At 35.1% G+C, this 23,264-nt stretch overlaps 1 pseudogene; it reads right to left on the bottom strand.

The window, feature by feature from the left end:
• Positions 1–2,728: 2,728 nt before the first annotated feature.
• Positions 2,729–4,429, bottom strand: LOC141481672 (ubiquitin carboxyl-terminal hydrolase 2 pseudogene; annotated as a pseudogene).
• Between the last annotated feature and the right edge of the window lie 18,835 nt (positions 4,430–23,264).

A 23,264-nucleotide genomic window follows, 5' to 3' on the forward strand; every position in this document is an offset into this window, starting at 1 on the left:
GACAAGATTTCATAACGTAAAAATTGTGTAATACAAACAATTGCTGAATTTGATTTGAATCAATTCAAAGTTTATTTTTATTTTCTTGCCATCTGAAAAAAAACAATACATTTTTTTCTATTTATCCTGTTCATTTAATTCAATGCGTGGCCATTTGCCTATTAATTCAGTACATGCTAGTCTCCTTATTGGTCGCTTGACCAGTAGCGAAGAGTTTTGAGCCTGAATAGATGACGAATTACATTTTTTATCGGCAACAGTCGACACTCGTCGGCACCTAAAACATTTGTCCGAGCACCGTCAAACCATCCCCAATCTTAGCCGACTTTTCAAAATTGGTATGGCGGTCATTTAGTTTTCCGCCATTTTGGATTTCGATATAATAGGGTGGCATACAAAAACAGTCCACCATTATTGGTGGTTCGCTATATTGAATTTAGGACGATATGATAAACACTTAACCTATTATTGTTGTGAGACTGACGGTTTCTCATACCTCTCTTTATGCAGTATCGCCTGAGAGAGTGACTTGCCTTTCTTGGGTTCAACGTACGCGTTTGTGTTCTAACAAGTTCATTTCTATTAGTCATCTTTTTTTATCATTACGAAACTTTCAAGTAAGCGAGTTTGATACGATGGCAAATTAGTATGTTTCCATCACTTTATACTCATAATCTACAATACGAATAAAATGATAACTATTTATTAGTGAACGTGACATTTTCGTGTGATTTAAATCGTGAAATGAGGTCAAGTTTGTTTGTCGTTAATTTTATCTCCAGTGCTACATCCATTCCATAAAAAATATCAAAGGTTTATTTGAATTTGTATTGTAAATCTTCATTGGAAATTACGTTATCACATTTGCAGTGGAAACAATAATATGGCTATGCAAGTTATTCACAGATTGTACCAAAATAGAAGTACCTAAATGTTTTGAATTTATAGGCTTCACTGATAATACACTACTATATTGCAAAATCATTTCAAGTTGCGATCTGATTCATGAAAACAAATGAATATTATTTTTTGAGAGACGTACTTTTTTATTTGAATTGAAGGGGTTATATTTTTAGGAGTGATTTAGTTTTGGGAAAGAAAGTTTTTGGCTTTCTACTACTCCATCTTGATACAAAAAAGGGGTGAGGGAATCTTCCAAAGAAAGGAAGGAAATAATCAATTTGAAAATAAGTAGGTAACTCTTTACATGGATGTGTAGGTAGATCATGCAAAGAAGTAACTTTCAGACACAAACTGAAAGAAAGTCCTCCTGAAACAACTACTTTCATATAAAAATTACACGAAAGAAAAAAATTCTTTCGAAACAAATACTTCTATATGAACACTGAATTATACAGAAAATACTTTTCTCTACTAAGTTTGTATTTCAAACATTCGTTGTGGAATAAAAATCAGATATCATTTACATGAGTTCTACTTTGAATGAATGGTAATAAATTGCACTTACATGGGACACTGTCACTCTCACTGATATACAACGATGTTTCGCCTTAAGACAACATTAATGTTGTCAATAATGTTATCCAACATTATAATGTTATAACATTAAAATGTTATCCAATTTGGTACTGAAGAGCCTTAGGACAAGTGTCTTAAGGCGAAACATCGTTGTATACCAGTGAGGGTGACAGTGTCCCATGTAAGTGCAATTTATTACCATTCATCCAAAGTAGAACTCATGTAAATGATATCTGATTTTTATTCCACAACGAATGTTTGAAATACAAACTTAGTAGAGAAAAGTATTTTCTGTATAATTCAGTGTTCATATAGAAGTATTTGTTTCGAAAAAAATTTTTTCTTTCGTGTAATTCAATGTTTATATGAAAGTAGCTGTTTCAGGAGGACTTTCTTTCAATTTGTGTCTGAAAGTTACTTCTTTGCATGATCTACACATCCATGTATAGAGTTACTTATTTTAAAATTGATAACTTCCTTCCTTTCCTTGGAAGATTCCCTCATCCTTGTTTTTTGTATCAAGATGGAGTAGTAGAAAGCCAAAAACTTTCTTTCCCAATCCTTTTTTTTGTTGAAAAATGAGGATTGAAAATTTCTATGTTTTTTACCACTTTTATTTGTAACTTACGTTACTGCAGTTTTGTTCTATAAGGATCTTTTCAAACTTATACATTAAACTAAAAATGATTACATTGTCCCTTGTATAATACCACTGTAGGTGAGGTAATTCGCTTAATTGAGTATCTGAATTTTGTTTACTTGTGAGAATGTGGATACGCTAATTCGAAATCCGGTGAGTAAACTAGATGGACTTGATCATTTAACAGGTTGCACCCGCAATGTTTATGCTTATGATTTTCTTAGGATTCCAAATAATTGAATTTGCAACTCTTCCTTGCATAGTGCAAAATTTCCGTATCGTTTAGATTCGGGATCTTGTGGTTGTATGCCAAGGAATGGTTTGAAAACGTCGAATCATTTTTACCTAGTCTGAAGGACCTTACATGTTCAGCATATCATTTTTGTAAATTTCGACCACATTGTCTTACATAAACACTATTACACTTTTTTTTTAACGAATTAATATATATATATATATATATATATATATATATATATATATATATATATATATATATATATATATATATATATATATATATATTGTGCCACAACTACAATTCAATTCAAAGAACTAAGATTATTAAGAAAAAAGGAAAGAAGAAAAAAAAAGGAAAGGAGAAAAAAAAAACACACATCAAAGGTGCTGCTTCGTTCCCTCCTGTTCATAAAAGAGGACATATGCCTCATTGCTCACAATTGATTTTGGCGAAATTGGGAACACCTGTGAATCGTTGTATTCATGCCATGTGCCACTATATGGGAGTCTGCAATATGATGTGTAATGTCTGTTGTGAGTAGTCCCACTGTGATTTGAAAGTGCATATAGATTATAATGACAAGGAGCCACATTCTCTGCTGCATAACTGCTCATATCTAATCCATCTGAAGAAAAGTCAATGGAAACATTCAATTTGCCACTGAAACTTTCCGTCGGAGAGAATATTTTCAAATGAATTACTAAAATACGGGGAAACTTATAGATTGATAAGGACTTTGTACATTTTCTCCTTTGCTTACACCTCGAACACATTGGTTTTTCATCTCCATCCAGAGTTTCCTCTCTTGTGAAAGAATCCAAGCAATGTGACAAACTCACTTGGCCAGATCTTTGTGGTATGGGAAGGGACAAATCCCAGAAAGGATCAAAGATTACTGATGAGTGTCCACAGTGTGTACACTTCATAGTGGATTTTAATTGACCAACGAAATTGTCTACAATCTTGGAGTTGTTCATATTCAAATATCTCTGCCAGGACTCTTGTGCTTTTCCGTTATCGCTCAATTTTTCGTCAATCTCAGTTAAGATTGATTCAGGTTTCTCAGTAATTTTGTTGAGGTCCTCATGTAAACCTTCTAAAAGATATCGAAGGAATTCGTGGGCGTCTTGATGGGCAGAACCCATGTATCGAGGGGCAAATCTTTGAATCTGATTTTTGAAGTAGACTGTGTTAATTACTCTATCAGATGAATCTTCTGACCATAATTCCTTGATAACTTCCGCGAACGATTTGATTAAAACACCTTTCATACTAGAAATACTAGTATTGATATCTTCCATGTATGCATCCTTTTTTAGGTATTCCAGCAACCATCCCGTGTTTGATAAACATTGGATTATACTCTTCATGAAACAGGTGTTTCCAAGATTTTTTAAACCATTGAACCCAAGAGTTTTGATTGAAGAATGTATCACCGATCTATTGCTGCAACTACGTTTGCCACTACTATCTTCTTCTGAGTAAACACGGATAGGATGATTCACCCCTTCATTGGACTGGTAGGATAAAGAATTCGAAGCAAAACTGCTCAAAACTGAATTAGATATTAGTTCGTTTGAGGGCTCAGCCAGAGGACCAAACTCAGCCTCTTTTAGAGTTCCCACTTCCTTTTCTGTCAAAGTTTGACGGTTTTGCTGCGAGTCTTCTACCAAACTGCACAACTCCAGTTCTTGCACTGTCTGTACATGCCGATACATTTTGTTCATGGGAAACATTGATAATTCACTTGGGGTTTTTGATTGAGGAATTGTACCTAAACATGAAGCTGCATTTCCTCTTTGAATCAGAATGCTAATTTTTTTAATCAAGAAAGAGGTAGCTCTTGGGTCATTCGTTTCTTTGGATATCCTATTGCCGATTTCACGAATGAACTCCAATGCTTGGGGGCCTAAGGTACCAAATGTTTCAATTCCTATTGCATAAAAAATGAAATTATCTCCCAAATAATTGTATTTCCGTGTTTTTGACAATTCCGCTGATGAAGCTGCTGCACCGCTGGATACAGAAGTCGAAGGAACGTGACAAGGAGCCAAAGTATCGACGCATGTGAAATCTGCTTGTATATATATATATATATATATATATATATATATATATATATATATATATATATATATATATATATATATATATATATATATATATATATATTTTATATATATATATATATATATATATATATATATATATATATATATATATATATATCTGCTTATAAACTCCATATTTCTCCAACTTGTCCACTTTGTCTTTAGCATTGAAAAGGAAATCAGTTATGTGGTCTGAATGTCACTTCCACATTGTTTTTTCTGATGAAACCCGCAATTATCTTTGTTCTTTTGACAAAATTAGTTATAGTTACCCATTTCTTAATTTCTGATTGTTTGATTTGGGGGTATATTAATCTGTAAGTAAATTTACGGCTTCGTTTTCAGACTAACTTCTGGATTGTGTCTGCGTTGAAACCATTATTATGGCCTATCTGTGTAATTATATCCATTTCCCTAGCTAGATTGTTAGCAGACAAAGGCAGTGAAAATGCAACATTGAATTGTAGGCTGGTAATTGATGACAGTCTGGATGGAAAGTATCACTCGGTCTGTATAGCTAGGTTTTCCGAATACATTGAACTCAAATTTATTCTGATTGTGTGTAATGGTCAGGTCTGAGAAATGTATCTGTTTCAAGTATGAAGTGAATGTTTCTATTGAGAATATTCATGAATGTCATAAATTGTTTCAGCTGTCGTGTAGTACCTCTGAAACAGGCGAGAATATCGTCTACATATCTGTACCAAACATGAATATGTTTTTTACCCAAGTCGGAATTTACTATAATAGTTTCCAAGCTGTTCATAAATATGTCTTCTAAAAGTGGACTAAGGGGTAAGCCCATTGGTAAATCTGAATCCTGTTTATAAAATTTGTTGGTAAACTGATTACTCTGATTTAGGCACACATCGAAAACTGTTGAAATTTTAATAGAAGTGATATGTTCTACTTTGGCTTGATCTAATATATCTAAAATGAGGGGCTTACATTGGTTGTACGGTATGTTGGAGAACATACTCTTTACATCGAATGAAATTAAAATTGAAATATGTGATGGCGTGGTTTGGTTCCTTATGTTTTCCACTGAATTCAGTGAATTTTCAATGGTGTAAGGTGGGACGAAATTGGTAATATTTCTGAACAACTTGTTAACACGTATTCCTTGTTCTCTTACCGAATTTCAGACCTGCTACAACAAGAATTACCATTCTCTAGTCACATACAAGACATTGTTCAATAAATTGAACAATATTGACCTGTTATATACATGATTCATTCTGTCGGAATATATTTCATAATTTTCTTATCAGTCAGTGGGTTATGCTTGAAGACTGGCAGTAAACAAATCTAAAGAAATGAATTTTAAACGTTCAAGCCAGTCTCGAATATCTACACAGTAGCTAGAATGGACTGACGCCTATCATAAAACAACTACCCCCATGGCTAATACCACGAAGGGCGTTGGATTATATCCGACAGGCGTCAGTGCAGGAATCTTCACAGAAAATTTCCTGCATATGCAATTGGCAATACAACTGGCCACTATCTTGCACTGATAAGTGGCAAATAAGCCCGAAATCGGTCTGCAAGTGTACCCGTTCCAAAATTGAAGGTCGACTCTTTCAGTTGTATTGCCAATAGCATATGCAGGAAATTTTCTGTGAAGATGCCTGCACTTACGCCTGTCGGATATAATCCAACGCCCTTCGTGGTATTAGCCAGGGGAGCAGTTGTTTTCTGATAGGCGTCAGTCCATTCAACCTACTGTGTAGGTATATTCGCGACTGGCTTGAACGTTTAAAGTTCATTTCTTTAGATATATTTCATAATGCAATTTTTGGAAAATTTTTGAAGTATTTCTAAATTAAAAATACTCTGACCCGTTACTTGAAGAACATTAATAACACTATCTATAATAATACTTATATAATTTTCGCTACACGGTAGCTTCATCAGTTACTGTTACAATTACCAGTAACGTATGAAGCTACCTTGTAGCCTGATGAAGCTACCGTGTAGCGAAACGCTTTTTGAATAAAATTCATTGTGAAAATTCTTTAATCATCATCAGGGATAATTTCTAAATTGCTCTACAATTTTTCTCTTTCATCATAGCATATTTTTAAAAGTTACATTGTACATTCAGTAAATTTCTGAAAATATCCCTGCTAGAAGTAAATACAGAATAATTTAACGCAAGATTTTATTACACTGTATATGTATTTGTGCCAATGATGTAATTAAAACCAAATAGCAATAACCAACTGAAACGTTTACTTGGGATTTGCCAACTACGCAGAAATAGTTCGCTATTTGATCGTCATTTATTATAGTAACAGAAAGGAATATGTTTGTTGTCAAATTGAAAAATCAACAATGAACCCAAGTTTTGATTGAATTAAGCGATAACCGTTTGGAAATGGTAATCACTTAATGATAGATATATTGACGTTCACAAATGATTATACAAATATTGAGTTATTTAATGCGTTGTGACAATTTTATTATCAAGTTTTTCAGTCATAATAATACACAGTTATCGCAAAACCACATATCGCCATAAATTGAGACGCAGTATTGAGTAGCTAAAAAAAGAAAAATATTATCTCGAGAGAAATGTAGAGTATGTTGTTGTTTCTCATAAATAAGAAAACAAGTGGCCTTGAACAGGAGATAATAGGATTTACGTGGCGGAATTATCCAGTTTTCGATGTTTTCTTAATAGTTCAGTCAATGACCATTTTCCGTAAAATTTTGCCGAAGTTCATAAAAATTTGGGTTTGGATCCTGTACCGGGGGTCGCTTTCACCCTGTAGTGGATGCCACTTCTATTTGAAAGTGAAAAATTTTTCATTGAAAATAAGTTGGTGATGGATTGACCGAATGATTGTAGGCAACTTTTGTTTCATGAAGATTTTTCTGAAAGTTATACTTTTCGATTTATTTATTTATTTATTCATGTCATTGCCTTTTTATACAAAATAATCTTTCCACAGACTTTTTGAATGGTTCCAAAGAAAAATTAAAAAATTTTGAATCCACATTGTGAGTAGCGAGTCTCAAAATTCTTCCTATAGACTCATTCTGGCCATAGTTAGTATGATGAAAGGGTACTGTGAAGATTTCTGTATTTCTTGTTCTCTTTGGATTCACATTTCAACAAGTTCCGGGTAAATGCTACTGTTAATTATTTTGTGAATTGGCGTGAGATCTGATTTTAATCATCTATGTGGTAGAGTATTCATTTTTTCTTTTTCAAAAATTACACCTCACGATTTGATATCCACAATTAGAAATAGTTCTCGGCCGAAATCTCAGAACAGAATGGATGAATGCCTCGTTTAAAAATTGTATTCCAAGTAACTTTCGAATAATCATTACTGACAATATGGCCAGGGTCATAAATATAGTCAAGAAGGGTCAACCACTTGTGTCTTAATTCTGTGTCTAACTCCATGAAAGTGTTAACAATGAGTGGGGGTGGAAATTCCTGATTCCCTTTCATAACGTTTATATACACTATATAAATAATCTTCCTGCATATTTCAAGATTCTAGGTTCAGTAGCATCAGCTGTACGAGTGTCAATCAATCAATAGGTACCCCTAATATGTTTTACCGTAAAAATGGGGTGTTCCAGCGCGAGTGGCGGACAGTGTATATCACTTTGGCCAACCCCATTCAGGTGGTAGGTGCATTTTGAGTATTTCCATCAGTCCCGAGAGTTTCATCGTTCTACCTCGAATATTACGGAAGATACACGATTACCCCACTAGACAAAACCATGAAATTCATCTTAGAAAATGTAATCTTTCGGAATACAAAAAATCGCCAAGATATGCCGGAGCAATGGCTTTCAACCACCTTCCAGGAAAAATTAAAGATATTCCCGATCACAAAAAGTTTAAAAAACGATTAAAGACATTTTTATTGGAAAACAATTTTTATTCACTTAGGGAATTTTTAAATCATAAAGAAAAGTGAGTTATGTTTTTTTTTGTTATATTACTTTTAAAATAAATGTGGCTGTATGTATCTTATATTTTTCTACAATTATCTTCGATTTTCAGCTTCTATGTTTTGTTTATATTGACCTACCTTATGTATACCATGTGTACCTAAAAAGATGAAATATATATCTTATCTTATCTTATACGGGGGTGTTTCCATAAGGTGTGAGACAAATTCGGATTTTTCAGGACTGACATTTTTTCAGAAAAAAAATAGTATTCGTAGTAAGTTGGTAGTCCTGACCACGAATCTCAGGAATTGTGAGCTTATTTTGCCCCCTAATATGCTTTACCGTAAAAATGGGGTGTTCCATCGCGAGTGGCGGACAGTGTATATCACTTTGGCCAACCCCATTCAGGTGGTAGGTGCATTTTGAGCATTTCCGTCAGTCCTGAGAGTTTCATCGTTCAACCTCGAATATTACGGAAAATACGGGGGTGTTTCCATGAGAAGTGAGACACACTGTATACATATACATATAAATATATATGTATACAAAATATACAAAACCTGTAACGTGTTATTTTGATGTATAAGCTGTATTTATATAAAGTTTCTTCTAAATCTGTTCAGTCGCTCAGGCGTAAAAGAGCCACGAACATACATGCACACATACATTCATTCATCCTCACAAATTTTCAAATGTGAATTTTGTCGCACAACAAACTCACAAACATGTCCATTCAAATACACAGTATATGAAATTTCCGTAGCTCAAAAATTGAAGAATATGGGTTTCGCAGTCTAATCCTCATTTATAGCGAGAGAACGTTCAGAAGCAGTCAAACTGAAGACGGGCAAAAATCTAGAAAAACGCCAATTCACACTACAACTATTTAGTTTAGAAACATTCCATTTCTTTATTGATTTTTATTTTGTATTATAAATTCTTGTTAGGAAATTAACTTTTCATAACTCTATTATCGAGCAGTCGTCCAGTTTTTTAGGTTAATTCTTTTATTTTAATTTTACTCAGCAGTTTTGTATTTTTTCATCGCATAACATTGAAATGCCCTCTTCGCTCGAAAAGAAAGTGTATTGCCGAAAAAACAGATGAATATTTAGAACAACAGAAACACTTGGGATGTTTCGAGTTGGTACTCATTGTTAAACACAGAATTCAGGCACAAGTGGTTGACCCTTCTTGACTATATTTATGACCCTGGCCATATTGTCAGTAATGATTATTCGAAAGTTACTTGGAATACAATTTTTTGCCGAGGCATTCATCCATTTTGTTCTGAGATTTCGGCCTAGAACTATTTCTAATTCAGGGGTTTCCGCCGAGAACTAAACTCGCTCTACAATCTTCTCGCTGATCAAGAATAGACTTAGCGTTAGTTCCTCGAGGTTGCCCTGTCATTTTCTTTTTTCGTGTCATGTTTGTCATTGTGTTTTGTGTCAATAAATTTTAACGTTGAGTACGCTGAATAATTCACCTATCACCAGCCCCAACAACTGTTTTTTGACAAGCTGAACATATATTTATGTGCTGATAAAAATCTGAATATTTTCCTCAACACTGGATGAGAGGGGGAAAACAATAACGTATGGTTTGAATACATAATACTTTGATATTCACCTCGTGATTTCTGTTATCCTCGTAAATTCCTCATAACCTACTGACTTCTCAAAAAAAAATATAGGTAAACACTGGTGAGTCATATAGTTAATGAGTGATAACGATGATAAACATTTCAGCGGTACGTGATACTTTATTGATATGCTTACCTGTTAATCAGTGAATTCCCAAATTAAATTCAAAATAGTGATTAATTTTCACCTAGTGACCGAAAGAGATATCAACACAAATGTTTTATTGACCTTGTTGATGTTCAAAAATATGCTTCATTATTAGGGATATTTCGTATATCCATTGTTAACTGGCTATGAGTGAGTCATATCTTATCTGTCTATGTTCTGTATCTGTATCTGTAGAGTAGGGAGGGTGAGTGTAAGCCCACGCACTTAGGCCACCTGTGATCCATTGTACATCCTCCCGAGGAGTTGTCCTCCTAGGTCGTCGTCCATCCTGTCCTTTCCAGGAAGGTGGACAGGTCGCTGGGAGACATCTCCTTTATATCGGCAGGTGTAGGCCAAGACTCGCCGAACACACACTCTCTTATTGACGATAACTCCGGGCACTCGCACAGGACATGCCTGACAGTCTCATCTTCCTGTTCACACATCCTGCATAGAGGTGTGTCCACTAGCCCCATATTATGTAGGTGTTTCCTTAGCTGACAGTGGCCAGTCAGAAATCCTACTGTAAGGCGAATATTTTTCCTGGTCATCGCCAGATATTTCTTCGGCGCCAGCTTCCCAGGGTCGCCCAAGGTGATCCTGGCAAGATTACATCCTTTGATTTCATCCCATCTCTTTAAAGATTGAGCATGGGTGTAACTTTTGACTAGTTCCGCAATTGTCGAAGTCATCAGGCCGTGGGTGCCACTTGGTCCTAAAATTCTTAGTCCAGCCGCTTCCTTGGCTAAAGAGTCGGCAATGCGATTACCTTTACTCCTGCCGTGCCCTTTAACCCACCTCAGGATAATGTTATTATCTACCGAGGCTTTGGCTAAATCTTGGTGGCACTCTAGTGCTAGCTCTGAAGTAACACGGTGTCTGTTCAAGGCTAATAGTGCTTGTCTGCTATCAGTGCAGATTGTTATGTTTTTGCCAGAAATTCTTTTCTTGGTTATTTCTTTTGTGGCGATTGAGATACCAGCCAGTTCTGTTTGGACCACGCTGGTATTTCTTCCTATTCCCCACTTAATCCTTAGGCTTAGTGATCTGAAGTACACTCCACATCCTGAGCCTTCTTTGGTTTTTGAGCCATCTGTCTATGTTAATATTAATATGAAAATTTGTGAGGATGGATGTATGTATGCATGTTTGTAGCTCTTTCACGCCTAAACGACTGAACGGATTCAAATAAAACTTTACATAAATAACTACATCAGAATACATATACATCGGAAAAACGTATATGTTACAGTTTGCAAAGGTTTTGTTTGGTCATAATATAACGTTGGAGTTACATGAAGACAATATACCGTGAGATTGTTTATCTTAAATAGTTCTAAATAAAAGTCCGTGATATCAAATTCTTATAAAAATTGATACAATTGTCGTTTTAAGTAATTAATATAGATAAACTTTGTGTTTTGCATTAAGTAATTTGGACCAATCGTTCAAAAGTTATCACAATAAGATTAACTTGACGCAACGCAGTAAGCCATTACGCGTCGCGTCTACTGTAAGCATTGAAGCGCCATCGCCGAGAACGCGACCCGAACGCAGACAGACGCGTGAGGGAAGACGTCGTTGACGGTTATTTTAGTTTTGTGGATTTTTTTATAGGTAACATAATTCGATTCTCGAAGCTACTCGTTACTTAGTGCAGATGGCATATTTTTTTATTAACTGTATTTTTAAAGTAAAAATATAAATTACTAGCTGTAACCCGTTTTTATATTGATGTACATCCGAAGCTACTGAACCCAGAATCTTGAAAAATGCAGGAAGGTTCTTTGTATAGCGTTAATAGGCATCAATGAAGCGAATCAGGAATTTCCACCCCCAAGGGAGAAATGGGGGTTCAAATATTGTATTGAATTTCGTCAGTTTTAAAGTTGAAAACCTAAAGTTTTGGAGTAATGAAAAATTTTTGTAACTATTTGTTCAAAATATTCTGTCACGAAACTTAATGTGACAAACCAAATTCTACACGAGCGAAGCCGCGGCAACAACTAGTATCTATATAAAAGATATGGAGAAATTAAATTTAATTGAATAATTTTATTTTAGTTACGCTTCATGTAGTTTTTCATTTGTTTTATTAATGAAATAAGTCGTACAATTATTTAAAAAAAAATTTATCGGGGAGATAGTTGCGAAAGCAATGGTCAAGCAATGGAATAAGGTAACTAGGAGTCACAAATTTAGGGAGAAGCTTTGTAAAGCTTCGATTTTGGTTCATTATTCAATGTTGGAAAATGGAAAGTCGGGGCTATATGAAAAGAGCTGTAAATACTGACAAAAATATATTGGTCAGACGAAGCGAGCTATTAAAACTCGTTTCAAAGAACACGCAGCATATATCTGATCTAGGAGACCAGAAAAATTTAGTATCGCTCAACCTGGCCTAGAATAAATGAAAACTGAGTGAAATTGCTTTCGATAGTCTTGAAATTGCGAAGTGTGGCATGAGAAATATGAACAGTGACAATGGTCACATTTCAAACAGGCCTTTGTTAACCTTTATATGAATCTCTCTGTTAAGAGTAGTGCCACAATACTGGGCTCATTCGTTTGGTGGTGGCATGTTTATATGTATATGTGGGTGGGTGGGTATGCAAAAACTTCCCTATTCTATACTCAGAATAACCGTCAGTATCCTCAGAGTCCCTACGACAATGAGGAATGTTATTTGGGCTGGTATACCAGAACATTTCAACAACGGCCATACGGAATTATGTCCAATGACTACAGAGATCTTGTGAAGTTTTTCCTTCACTCAGAACACGTTTTTTTTCATGACATTTCCTGGAGAAGGTATGACAGGTGAGACAGAAAGTCTTTAAGATACGTAAAATGAAAATATTTGTTATATTTGTTCTATGTTCTATAGGCGTTCAGCCTATTCCCCAAAAGGACGAGAAAAATCTTCCAAATAACTATAGACCAGTCGCTTTACTATCAGTGCTATCAAAAATCATGGAGAAGGCCGTGAACAACCATACCCTTAAATATCTGAAAGGTTTCAACATCTTGGGCGATCATCAATATGGCTTTCGGAAACGAAGATCAACGAGCGACCTTCTATGGCATATCACCCTTATTTGGAATAACGCAATAGAGAAACATGAAAAGTCGAGAACTTTTGCTCTTGGTATTTCCAAGGCCTTTGATGGTGTGTGACATGAGGGTTTGCTGGCCAAATTTCGATGCTATGGCTGATCGTATCATGGTTGTGAGTGGCCGTCGATGGATATCTTTTGAATACTTTTACCGTCAACGCTGGTGTTTCCAAGGAATTCATATTGTTGTCAAACGTCATTCCGTTTGGATTCCAGAACATCGGCTGCGGATGCACATCTTCTCAGGCAGCAGCAGGTTGCATATCTCAATGAGGATCTAGAAGTGATTTCGAATTGGGCCAAACTAATCAGGTTCAATTCAGTGCCACAAAAATCCAGGCATCGGTTTTCTCCAAAATAATAAATGTCTCCGAAACGGATATAATAATGTCAGGATAGACAATTTCGCTTTCTGCTTCGAAAAGTTTGTTGAGGGTTAAAATGGACAGCATTGAAAAAATATGTTTTTCCGTTAACCAGTTGTGGCTCCTCACGATCGACAACTCTCAAAAGTCGACACTTGGTCGAGCTTAGGACTAACGAGGTCTTTCCTTTCAACGTGTGATTCTTAACATAGGTTAGACGATAGGAAGTGAAAATCGATCGTCCGACCTTGCGGTTTGAACCACCTGTTCACACAGTGGTATGTCTTGGCACAATCATGTCGCTGGAATTGCAAAGGCTGCTTCTCAAAAGCTTGGAACACTGTTCCGAACCAGGAAACTGCTACCTCAACTTTTGATGCTTTATAAAGCTCGAATTAGACCTTCTTTGGAGTATTGTTCTCATGTATGGAGCTCCGCCCCTAAGCATACCCTGGAGCTGCTGGATTCCATCCAGCAAAGAGCCATCCGCCTGATCGGAGACGCATCCATCACTTGCAGCCTTGACAGTCTAGAACAGGAGTCTCCAAACTACGGCCCGCGGGCCAAATCCTGCCCGCCAGTGCCATCAAACCGGCCGGCGACAGCCAATGATTTACTGTCATCAATCTGGCCCGCGACAGCTAATGATTACCTATATATTGTTACTATTGTTGTGATAAGTTGAAGAAGAAAACACAGAAAGATTGTAGATGTGGATCAATTTTACTTGTACCAATTATCAAAAGACATTTAAGATGCTAATCGGTTAGTTGAGATCTGTAAACATTCTTTGTGTACTTCATCTTGGAAAACCTGAAAAACGAGTATCAAAATTTATCTTCAAAGCACTCAAAGTTTCGATTGCAAAATTGACGGGAAATTCAGTCTATGTAGTGTGGCTGAATATTTCACATGTTTCAAAATGTGTGAAATATTTTTTACGTAATTGCGATTGAAATAGTATTATTTTCTGCCTAAAGGATTTGATATTGGTGTATAAATCAGGGAGAAGCTGATTTTCTCCTTGCAATCTCAAATTCAGTTCGTTCATATGACTTGTCGACATAGAAGGCTAACTTCCACATCCATTCACTATTTTCTAAACCGGCAAAAGGGCGCTGCTTCTCATTTAAAAAAAAATCGATCTCTGCTCGAAGTTCAAAAAGCGCTTAAGGACTTTTCCGCAACTAAGCCAGCGTACGGCAGTATGATATGGTAAATCATTTTCTACAATCTGTTGAATAAACTCACGGAATTGTCGGTGATTCAGCCCAGTGGATCTGATGAAGTTAACAACTGATATGACTGGTTTTACAAATTCAGACATATCCAAACATTTTCCGCACAAGGACTGTTGATGAATGATACAAGACTAATGGTTTTGAACCACCATCATTTTCTACAGCCTTTGACACAAGTGCAACCACTCCTTTATTTTTACCATACATATTTTTGCCTCCATCAGTTGTTATAGATTTCAAATTTCTCCATCGAAGGTTCATTTTTTTATGGCATTTTCAACTCCCTTAAAAATATCTGCACCAGTTGTCGTGCCGTGAATACTATCAATATCAAGAAGTTCTTCATACACTACATAGCTTTTATCTACTTCGCGAATAAAAATCAACACCTGAGCAGTATCTGACACATCCGTTGACTCATCCAATGTTAGAGAAAACCACTCATAACGTTCATTTTTGTCAGACAGTTGAGATGATATATTTTCTGCGATGTCTTGCACCTTCCGAGCCACGGTGTTTGCTGACAAACTGACACTTTTAAATAAATTTACCGTTTTGGGGCATATTTCTTCGGCTACTGCAATCAATCATTCTTTTATCATTTCTCCATCGGTGAATGGTTTGCCACGTTTTCCGATTTCAAGAGCCACACGAAAGCTGGCGCGAGTTGCATACTCTTGTTCAGTATTCGCTTTGGTAAACAAAGATTGCTGCGATTTGAGTCCGCGTTTCAAAGCTTCAAATTTTTCCTTCCGCAAACTTCCTGTATACTTGGAGTAACTTTGAAGATGTTTCGATTCATAGTGTCGTTTAATGTTATAGTCTTTGAAAACAGCTATGGTTTCATTACAAATTAAACATAGCGCCTTATTACTGGACTCAATCACAAAATACTGAAAGTTCCATTTTTTTTGGAACGTTCTGCATTCACTGTCGATTTTTCGCTTCTTTTCCATACTAACAAATCACACATAAAAACAATAAGTCAAATCAAAATACTTTTATTGACGGCGCTTCCTTCGCCTTTCCTTCGCAGACTAACTCGCAGTTGCGCCGCTAGCCTTTGTATATGCAGTTATTACTGCCATCTCGAAGTGATCGGAATACACTAGCTAGAACCAGAACTTTCCCGAACCAACGCAGTAATTCCAAATATTCAATTAAGCCTAATGCCACCTAGCGGGTAGCTGAAAAATATAGTACATAGTACCACTACTCGCCACTAGATGTCGTTAAGTGTCACAATACACAATAATAATTGAAATGCAAAAAAAGCGTAAGTTTGCTTAGGTCACGCATTTTGCGACTATCCTAGTCTAGAAATATAGTTAAGCGCAGAAATTTGCCCTTGGAGCAAACTGAAAAAATCATTATGGCCCGAAGGCTTCAAAGTTTGGAGACCCCTGGTCTAGAACATCGAAAAAAGGTTGGGAATTTGTCCTTCTTTTATAGATACTTTCACGAGAAATGTTCAAGTGACTTGGAACATTTGATTCCACCAAGAGCGGTATATATCAGAAATGCGCGACGGACTGTGGCTGCTCATCGTTTTGGGTTTCAACTCAGTACACCTCGAACTTCACTGTTTGAGACCATTTTCATTGAAAGAACTGCGTTTATGTGGAACACGAACAGCGATTCAAATCCTACATAAATCGCTCTTAGAGCGCTTTAAGGATTGTGTTATCTAGTTTTTTCCTGCACCTTTCCAGCCTCAAATCTGTGTGTTTGAAAAATATGTTATTCCGTTAACCTGCTGTCACACCTCTACGAACGACAACTCTCAAAAGACGAAACATTGTGCGACCTAATAACTAACGAGGTCTTACCTTTTAACGTGTGATTCCTAACACGGGTTGGACGATAGCGAGTGAAAATTGATCGTTCAGCCTGGGGCTTGAACCACCGATCAACACGGCGGTCTATTTGACTGAGTGAACAAAACACCCACGTCGAACCGACCGGACGATTTATTAATTAATGTTTTAGAAGCCCACTCACCGGTCCTAAATATTCATACACAGCATTGAATTTTTTGAAAATATAAGATAGTATTTACAGGTTTCATCATGAAAAATCGAACAAAACCGCTCGATTTTCAATATGCATCTACTGTTGTTTGTTCATTGTTAGATGGTGAGCCCGCTCAAGTACCTCTCAACGAAAAATTCCAATAGAGAGTTGTTTTACTTCTAGAACTTTGGAAAATTTATCATAATTTCTGTTTAAAAATTGATTGTGGCAAACGAGCAGAATTGACTAAATATTGAAAAAGTTTTTTTCTTCATTTATTATACCTCCTACGAAATGTAGGCGATACAGGAGAGTTTTTGTAATACCCCCGATGCAAAATGGGAAATTACTCGATTTAGACATATTAGGATGCAAAGCTTAGATAATGAGAAGGAAAAAATGTTATATAATATATATCTTTTCATCGGTGGGGGAAGCGACTATAGATTTTTAAATATATAAAAAAATACTGTTGCATGGACATACTCGAGCGCGTCCGATATTGATAGTATCAATGTCCTACGTATTTTTAATAATGTTGGTATGTTAATCTGATCGTTTGCATAATGTGGGTGGTTGTACGTCAAAGTAAAAATTGAAAAGAAAAAAAATTAATCGAGCGTGTCAGATTTTCTAAGGGGGTGTTAAGTGCAACAAAAAAAGCTCTCATTAGATAATCTGACCATTTCGATCTGACACAAACTCGCGACCATTATTATAACGTGCAAAAAAAATTTGCCATTTTGAAATACTCAAGCGCGTCAGATTAAGATATATATGGTTCATATTTATGTTTTAGACGTGCCATCTCATGATCTGACGATTATCTAGAGGGATTCGCTTAATCTGACAAAAACATTATTATTTTTTAATTCATTGAACTTAATTAATTGAAAAGCTCAGGAAATATCATGCAAATGAATAAGTGTATGTTTTTTAAGTAGAATACTTGTATTTATTAAAAAAAAATAAAAAATACTCAAAAAATTTTAATTTTTATAATCAATTGATTGATTAATGAAAGGACATTTTCAAACTTATATATTATATAGTGTATAAGTTTGAAAATGTCCTTATATATTATATAGCTTTGAAAATGCAGTAACGAAACTGCAGTAACGTTAGTTACAATTAAAAGTGGTAAAAAACATAGAAAATTTAATTTCTCTCTTCTTCATTATGATTTCCTACCACGTAGTAACGGCTACATCCATCAATTAATTGATTGATTAATCATCATCTTCATCACGAACGAGTCTCTGTGATCAGTTGTGATGGCGTCATGGCAACAGAATTCAGAGAAAAGACGGAGTGAGAGAGTAATAGATAGAGAAAAAGTGAATAGAGAATAGAGGAATAGAAACTCGGAGAGGGAAATATAGGTATCACACAGCTGCACGCATTAAACTTTATCGACGAATTTTTGTAATTTCGGCTTGCGGAAATCGTCAGATTATATATTTTTCATTTTCTTTGAATTATTTCCTTCAAAATAAAAAAAAATTAGCTACGCTCGAGAATGTCGAAATTACCTTATTTTTTACAACTTTGCTGCCCTCCCTTTTCTTTACGTCACTCTCAAACTGTCAGATTACTGGAGTATACACTTTTCAGCAGGTAATTATCACCCTACCTTGATCTGACGCGCTCCAGAACTTCGATGATCAATTTTTTTTACTAATCTGATCCTTCATCCCTCATAGGCGGCCTTATATATGGGGCTCATATTAGGTGGAGGTACTTAACCGGGTACAAGGTATCCCCCTATATATTAATCTGCCGCGCTTTAGTAAATCCCGAAATATTCGCTTGGGTTCCTCTATTATAAATCCGATTCCAGATAGACATGATAGATATTCATTTGTGGTCAACTTGAGTAGAATATTGTTCCATAGGAAGTTTTTAAAAATGAAGTTTCAAAAACATTTTTGGATGTTTCCTCAATACCGATTTACCATACGTGTTTATTTGTTTCTCCATTACTTCATGTAGATTTCCGTCTTTCAATTCTATATACTAAACAAAATACCCATCATTCACAGCTCGTTTACATAATGGAATACCTCCTAAAAATAAACTAATCCAAACAGAACTGACCTGATTATACGAAGTGAAGGTACACAAGGGAAAAATTGTGTATGTCTATTGTCGTGATCTATTATAAATATTATTTTGTCTGGGGAACTTATCTACGTTAGATTTGCTTAGATACTTCATTTTGGGCTATAAACGAGTTATTTGTTACGAAATATTACAATGTAAATGTTTCTGAACAGTAATTCCATTATTATTCAGGTAACATGTTATGTATTTATCATTTTTGAAGTTATTGTCTTTAACACTTTCATATTTTCAAACTAGCTTGCATAACAGGTTATCTATATGCCAGATTAATATCAAGAAAGGACATTTGAAACTACGTCTTAGAATATATCACATAATCTTCAACAAATATGTAACTTTAACTATAGAGGGTGTTTCAAATTCGATCCTTACCATTGGGATTTCGCAAACTATGAGAGATACGAAGATGGTTAAATTGGGCCAAAGTTGCGCATTTACCTGACTAATAGTATGCCGTTGACAAAGTTCTGAAATTCCGAGTATATCCGGAGATATCCGGAAAAAACAGAAATTTCGGAAAATGGTTTTTAATTTTTTCTTTTCGAAGGATTCGAAAATAAATTTCAGTTCCACATTGCCACTTTTTCCCTGCTATATAATGATGTTTTCAGATTTGCTATCCAATATTTCGTCTTCCGGGCACATCATCAACTTTATTTTTTCTTATGGGCACTACTTTGGATTCTTTCTGTTTTTAACACAACCAGATTTTACCTTTTCAATGATGTATCATAAGTTATCATTCTTTTTCGAAAAATTGAAGATATTGAAAAACATTAATTCTTATCATAACATAACAATAACATAACAATGACATTTTGTTATTGTACAAGTCATTGAATTTTTGGCGAAAAATGGCTTTCACGAATGAAGAAAAAATAGATATGATACAAATTTATTACAAATACGATAGAAACAGTGTTAGGACATCGGAAATGTATTGAAACTAGTATCCCGAAAGATGACAACCACATCGAACTATGTTCAAGTTATTGGATCAAAATCTCGCCGAATTTGGTTCATTTGAAAAGCCGAGGAAAAAATACGGAGACAGAATGGACCAGAAAACTAAAGAAAATTTGATAAATGAATTATGTATGAGGTAAGTTAGACATTGTGTCCTTTTCAGTTAAAATTGAGCTTTGAACAAATAACAGTAATTAACCAAAATGTAAAGAAAAAAGTAAAACACAGCAAATTGTCAAAATACTGGCATTGTTCATGATAATACACATGTGCCCTTCTTCGAATATCAGCCACTGCACGGTTGATTTCCCTCCTCCTCAATCTTCCGAACTCTCAAACAATGATGTGTTGAAGGTCCTCAATAGTTTGATATTCCCTCTGACCATAAACACTATTTTTCGGTGTACCGCCATAAGAATGTATCAATAACACTTAAGTCTGAAGACCTTGCCGGCCACCTCATCGGCCCATTATTTCCTATCCATTTATCACCAAACCTTCGAGCCAGGGAATTAGATACTCATCTGGTAGTGTGCGGTGGAGCACCATCATGTTGAAACCAGATGTTGTTATAGTTATCCAAAGGTAGATCATCCAAATAGTTTTCGAAAATCGACATTGAAAATTGGTGATAGGTTTCTCCATTCAGAATTCCGTCAAATAAATGAGGACCCAAAATTCCATCTTTGTAAATTCCTGCCCACACGTTAATACTAAATCGCACTTGAGGTCGAATTTCTCGGAACTGCCTGGGGTTGTTATGCTCCAAATGTTTTCATTATTTTGGTTGAATATCCCACAATTCGTAAAAGTGATTTCATCTGTCCAAATTACATTTTCCAGGAAAACAGGAAAATCAGACTAGCCAATTACAAAATTCTAATCGCCTTTCGGAATCACCTGGATGCAATTTTTGAGATATGTGTGTTTTGTTGTAACATTTGAAACTGTTCATATTGAGATGTCTCCAATTACTTGTATGACACATATTCATTTCGGAGGAAATTTGGTGTGTAGATTTCTCCGGGTTCGTGTTTATCTGCAAATTATTAATTTTTATTGAAAAGGACTCAAAGTCTAACTTACGTCATATACAGGGCTTTTCATGATGAGCGTTAATTAGCCGTTTCTGGCAAACTATTCAACGGATCAACCTGAAAATTCCACAGTATGCATAAGTCAATATGACCTACACGCCTAAAATATTTTAGACGAAGCGGCGTTGTCGCTTCTACTATAAAGTAGCGGCTTCTTTAATTTTTCAAATGGAACACCCCGTATATAATATCATATTATGATTCATTATCACTTTGTCAACAAATTCATATACTATTTCCCTATACCTATCTATTTCCGTTTAGAAGATATAAATTAATTTAGATATTTTTTTTACCAAACATCAACTTTTATAAATGCTGATAATCTTGAACTCTCTTGCACTAAAACGATCAAATTCGAAAGGGAGTGGAGTGATACTATGAGGATCTTCACTCCAAGTCATATTTTTCATTTACCTCATACAGGGTCTTCAAAAAATACAGATACTTTGATCTCATGAAAAAATGAGTGGAACTCAATTTTTTCAAATGGAACACCCTGTATATTTCAACATTTTTGAGCTCTACATCCAATTTTAGATTAACTTTGTTTAGATAATACTATTTCTATTTTGAACCGTTTTCGAGATAAACTGTTTCAAACGGAAATTGATATGGTTTCCTTGTTCATCACTCATTTTTGTAAAACAGATTTCGTTTGATGTTTCTCAATTAGTCACAGATAATACAATGAAAAGATAATTATTAAAATACTCCCCAACCATCGAATGAAACTTCTCTTCAAACAATAGTTTTATTAACGTTGAAACACGAACTGAAAATAATAAACTCATAAATTAATGAGTTAATTCGATCATCAGTCTATTTCAGAATATGTTCAAACACATCTCCACCTCTACTTAAACAAACATGTAATATCTTCAAAAGATTGTCATGTGTAGCGCTTCTGATCAAGTCTGGAGTCAAACTATTGAAAGCAGTTGTAACTCTCAATTTCATATCTTCCATTGTTGTTATTGGAGTAGAGTAAACCATATTTTTGATGAAACCCCACACGAAATAATCTAATGGATTGCCATCTGGTGTTCTAGGAGGCCAACGAAAAGGTCCATTATTACCAATCCATCTGTCTCCGAAGATTTCGGTTAAAGCTTCGCTGATTGAATGAGAATTATAAGATGGAGCACCATCCATTTGGTACCATACACGTTTTCTTCCTGGTCTATTATTTAAAATCATTTGAATTCCATTCCTCCTTATTTGTAATTTTTTATCATATCTCTTTTTTTCTTCATTTGTGAAAACCATTTTTAGCCAAAAATTAAATGACTTGTACAATAAATGTCATTTAGTGTAAAAAATTGAAAGTCAAATTTAGAAACAACAAAATCAAAGCCTATTATGATAATTTTTTTTTCAATATCTCTAATTTTTCGAAAAAGAATGATAACTAATGATACATCTTTGAAAAGGTAAAATCTGGTTCTATGCAAAACAGAAAGAATCCAATGTAGCACCCTTAAGAAAAAATAAATTTGATGATGGTAGCCGGAAGACGAAACGTCGGATAGCAAATCTGAAATCACCATTATGTAGCAGCAAAGAAGGGGCAATGTGAAAGTGCAATTTCGAATCTTTAGAAAAATGAAGCTAGAAAAAAATTAAAACCATTTTCCGAAATTTCTGTTTTTTCCAGATATCTCCACATATACTTGGAATTTCAGAACTTTCCCAACGGATGCGAATGCGCAACTTTGCCCAATTTCACCATCTCTATATCTCTCATAGTTTCCGAGATCCCAATGGTGAGAATCGAATTTGAAACACCCTGTATAGTACAGCTTCTTTGAAAGATATCAACGGTGAGAAATGGCGAAACTATTGGAAAAAATTATTTTCGATTCTTTGGACATTCCTACTTGAATCCATTTTGCTTTCACATTCAGTTTTCGCTAGAACTTTAGGAACTAAGGTTCAAACCGTTATTTTTTCTCGGGGTTGATTTTAAGGTTACCTTGTATCATAAATTATACTCACAAGGAAGTTATTTCTACCCATCTCTCCCAGTATAAAAATTGTGTTGTTTCAAATATTTTGTCCGTGTTTTGAGTTTACTCCAAACTGTAATATCTCAGTGAATACTCATTCAATTCAATTGAAATAAGCGCTATTTACACTTTTGCCAACGTAACATAA

This window comes from Leptinotarsa decemlineata, unplaced genomic scaffold, assembly GCF_025532065.1.
Source record: "Leptinotarsa decemlineata unplaced genomic scaffold, Ldec_3_MD MMD2_tig00000251_RagTag_RagTag, whole genome shotgun sequence".
Lineage (NCBI taxonomy): Eukaryota > Metazoa > Arthropoda > Insecta > Coleoptera > Chrysomelidae > Leptinotarsa > Leptinotarsa decemlineata.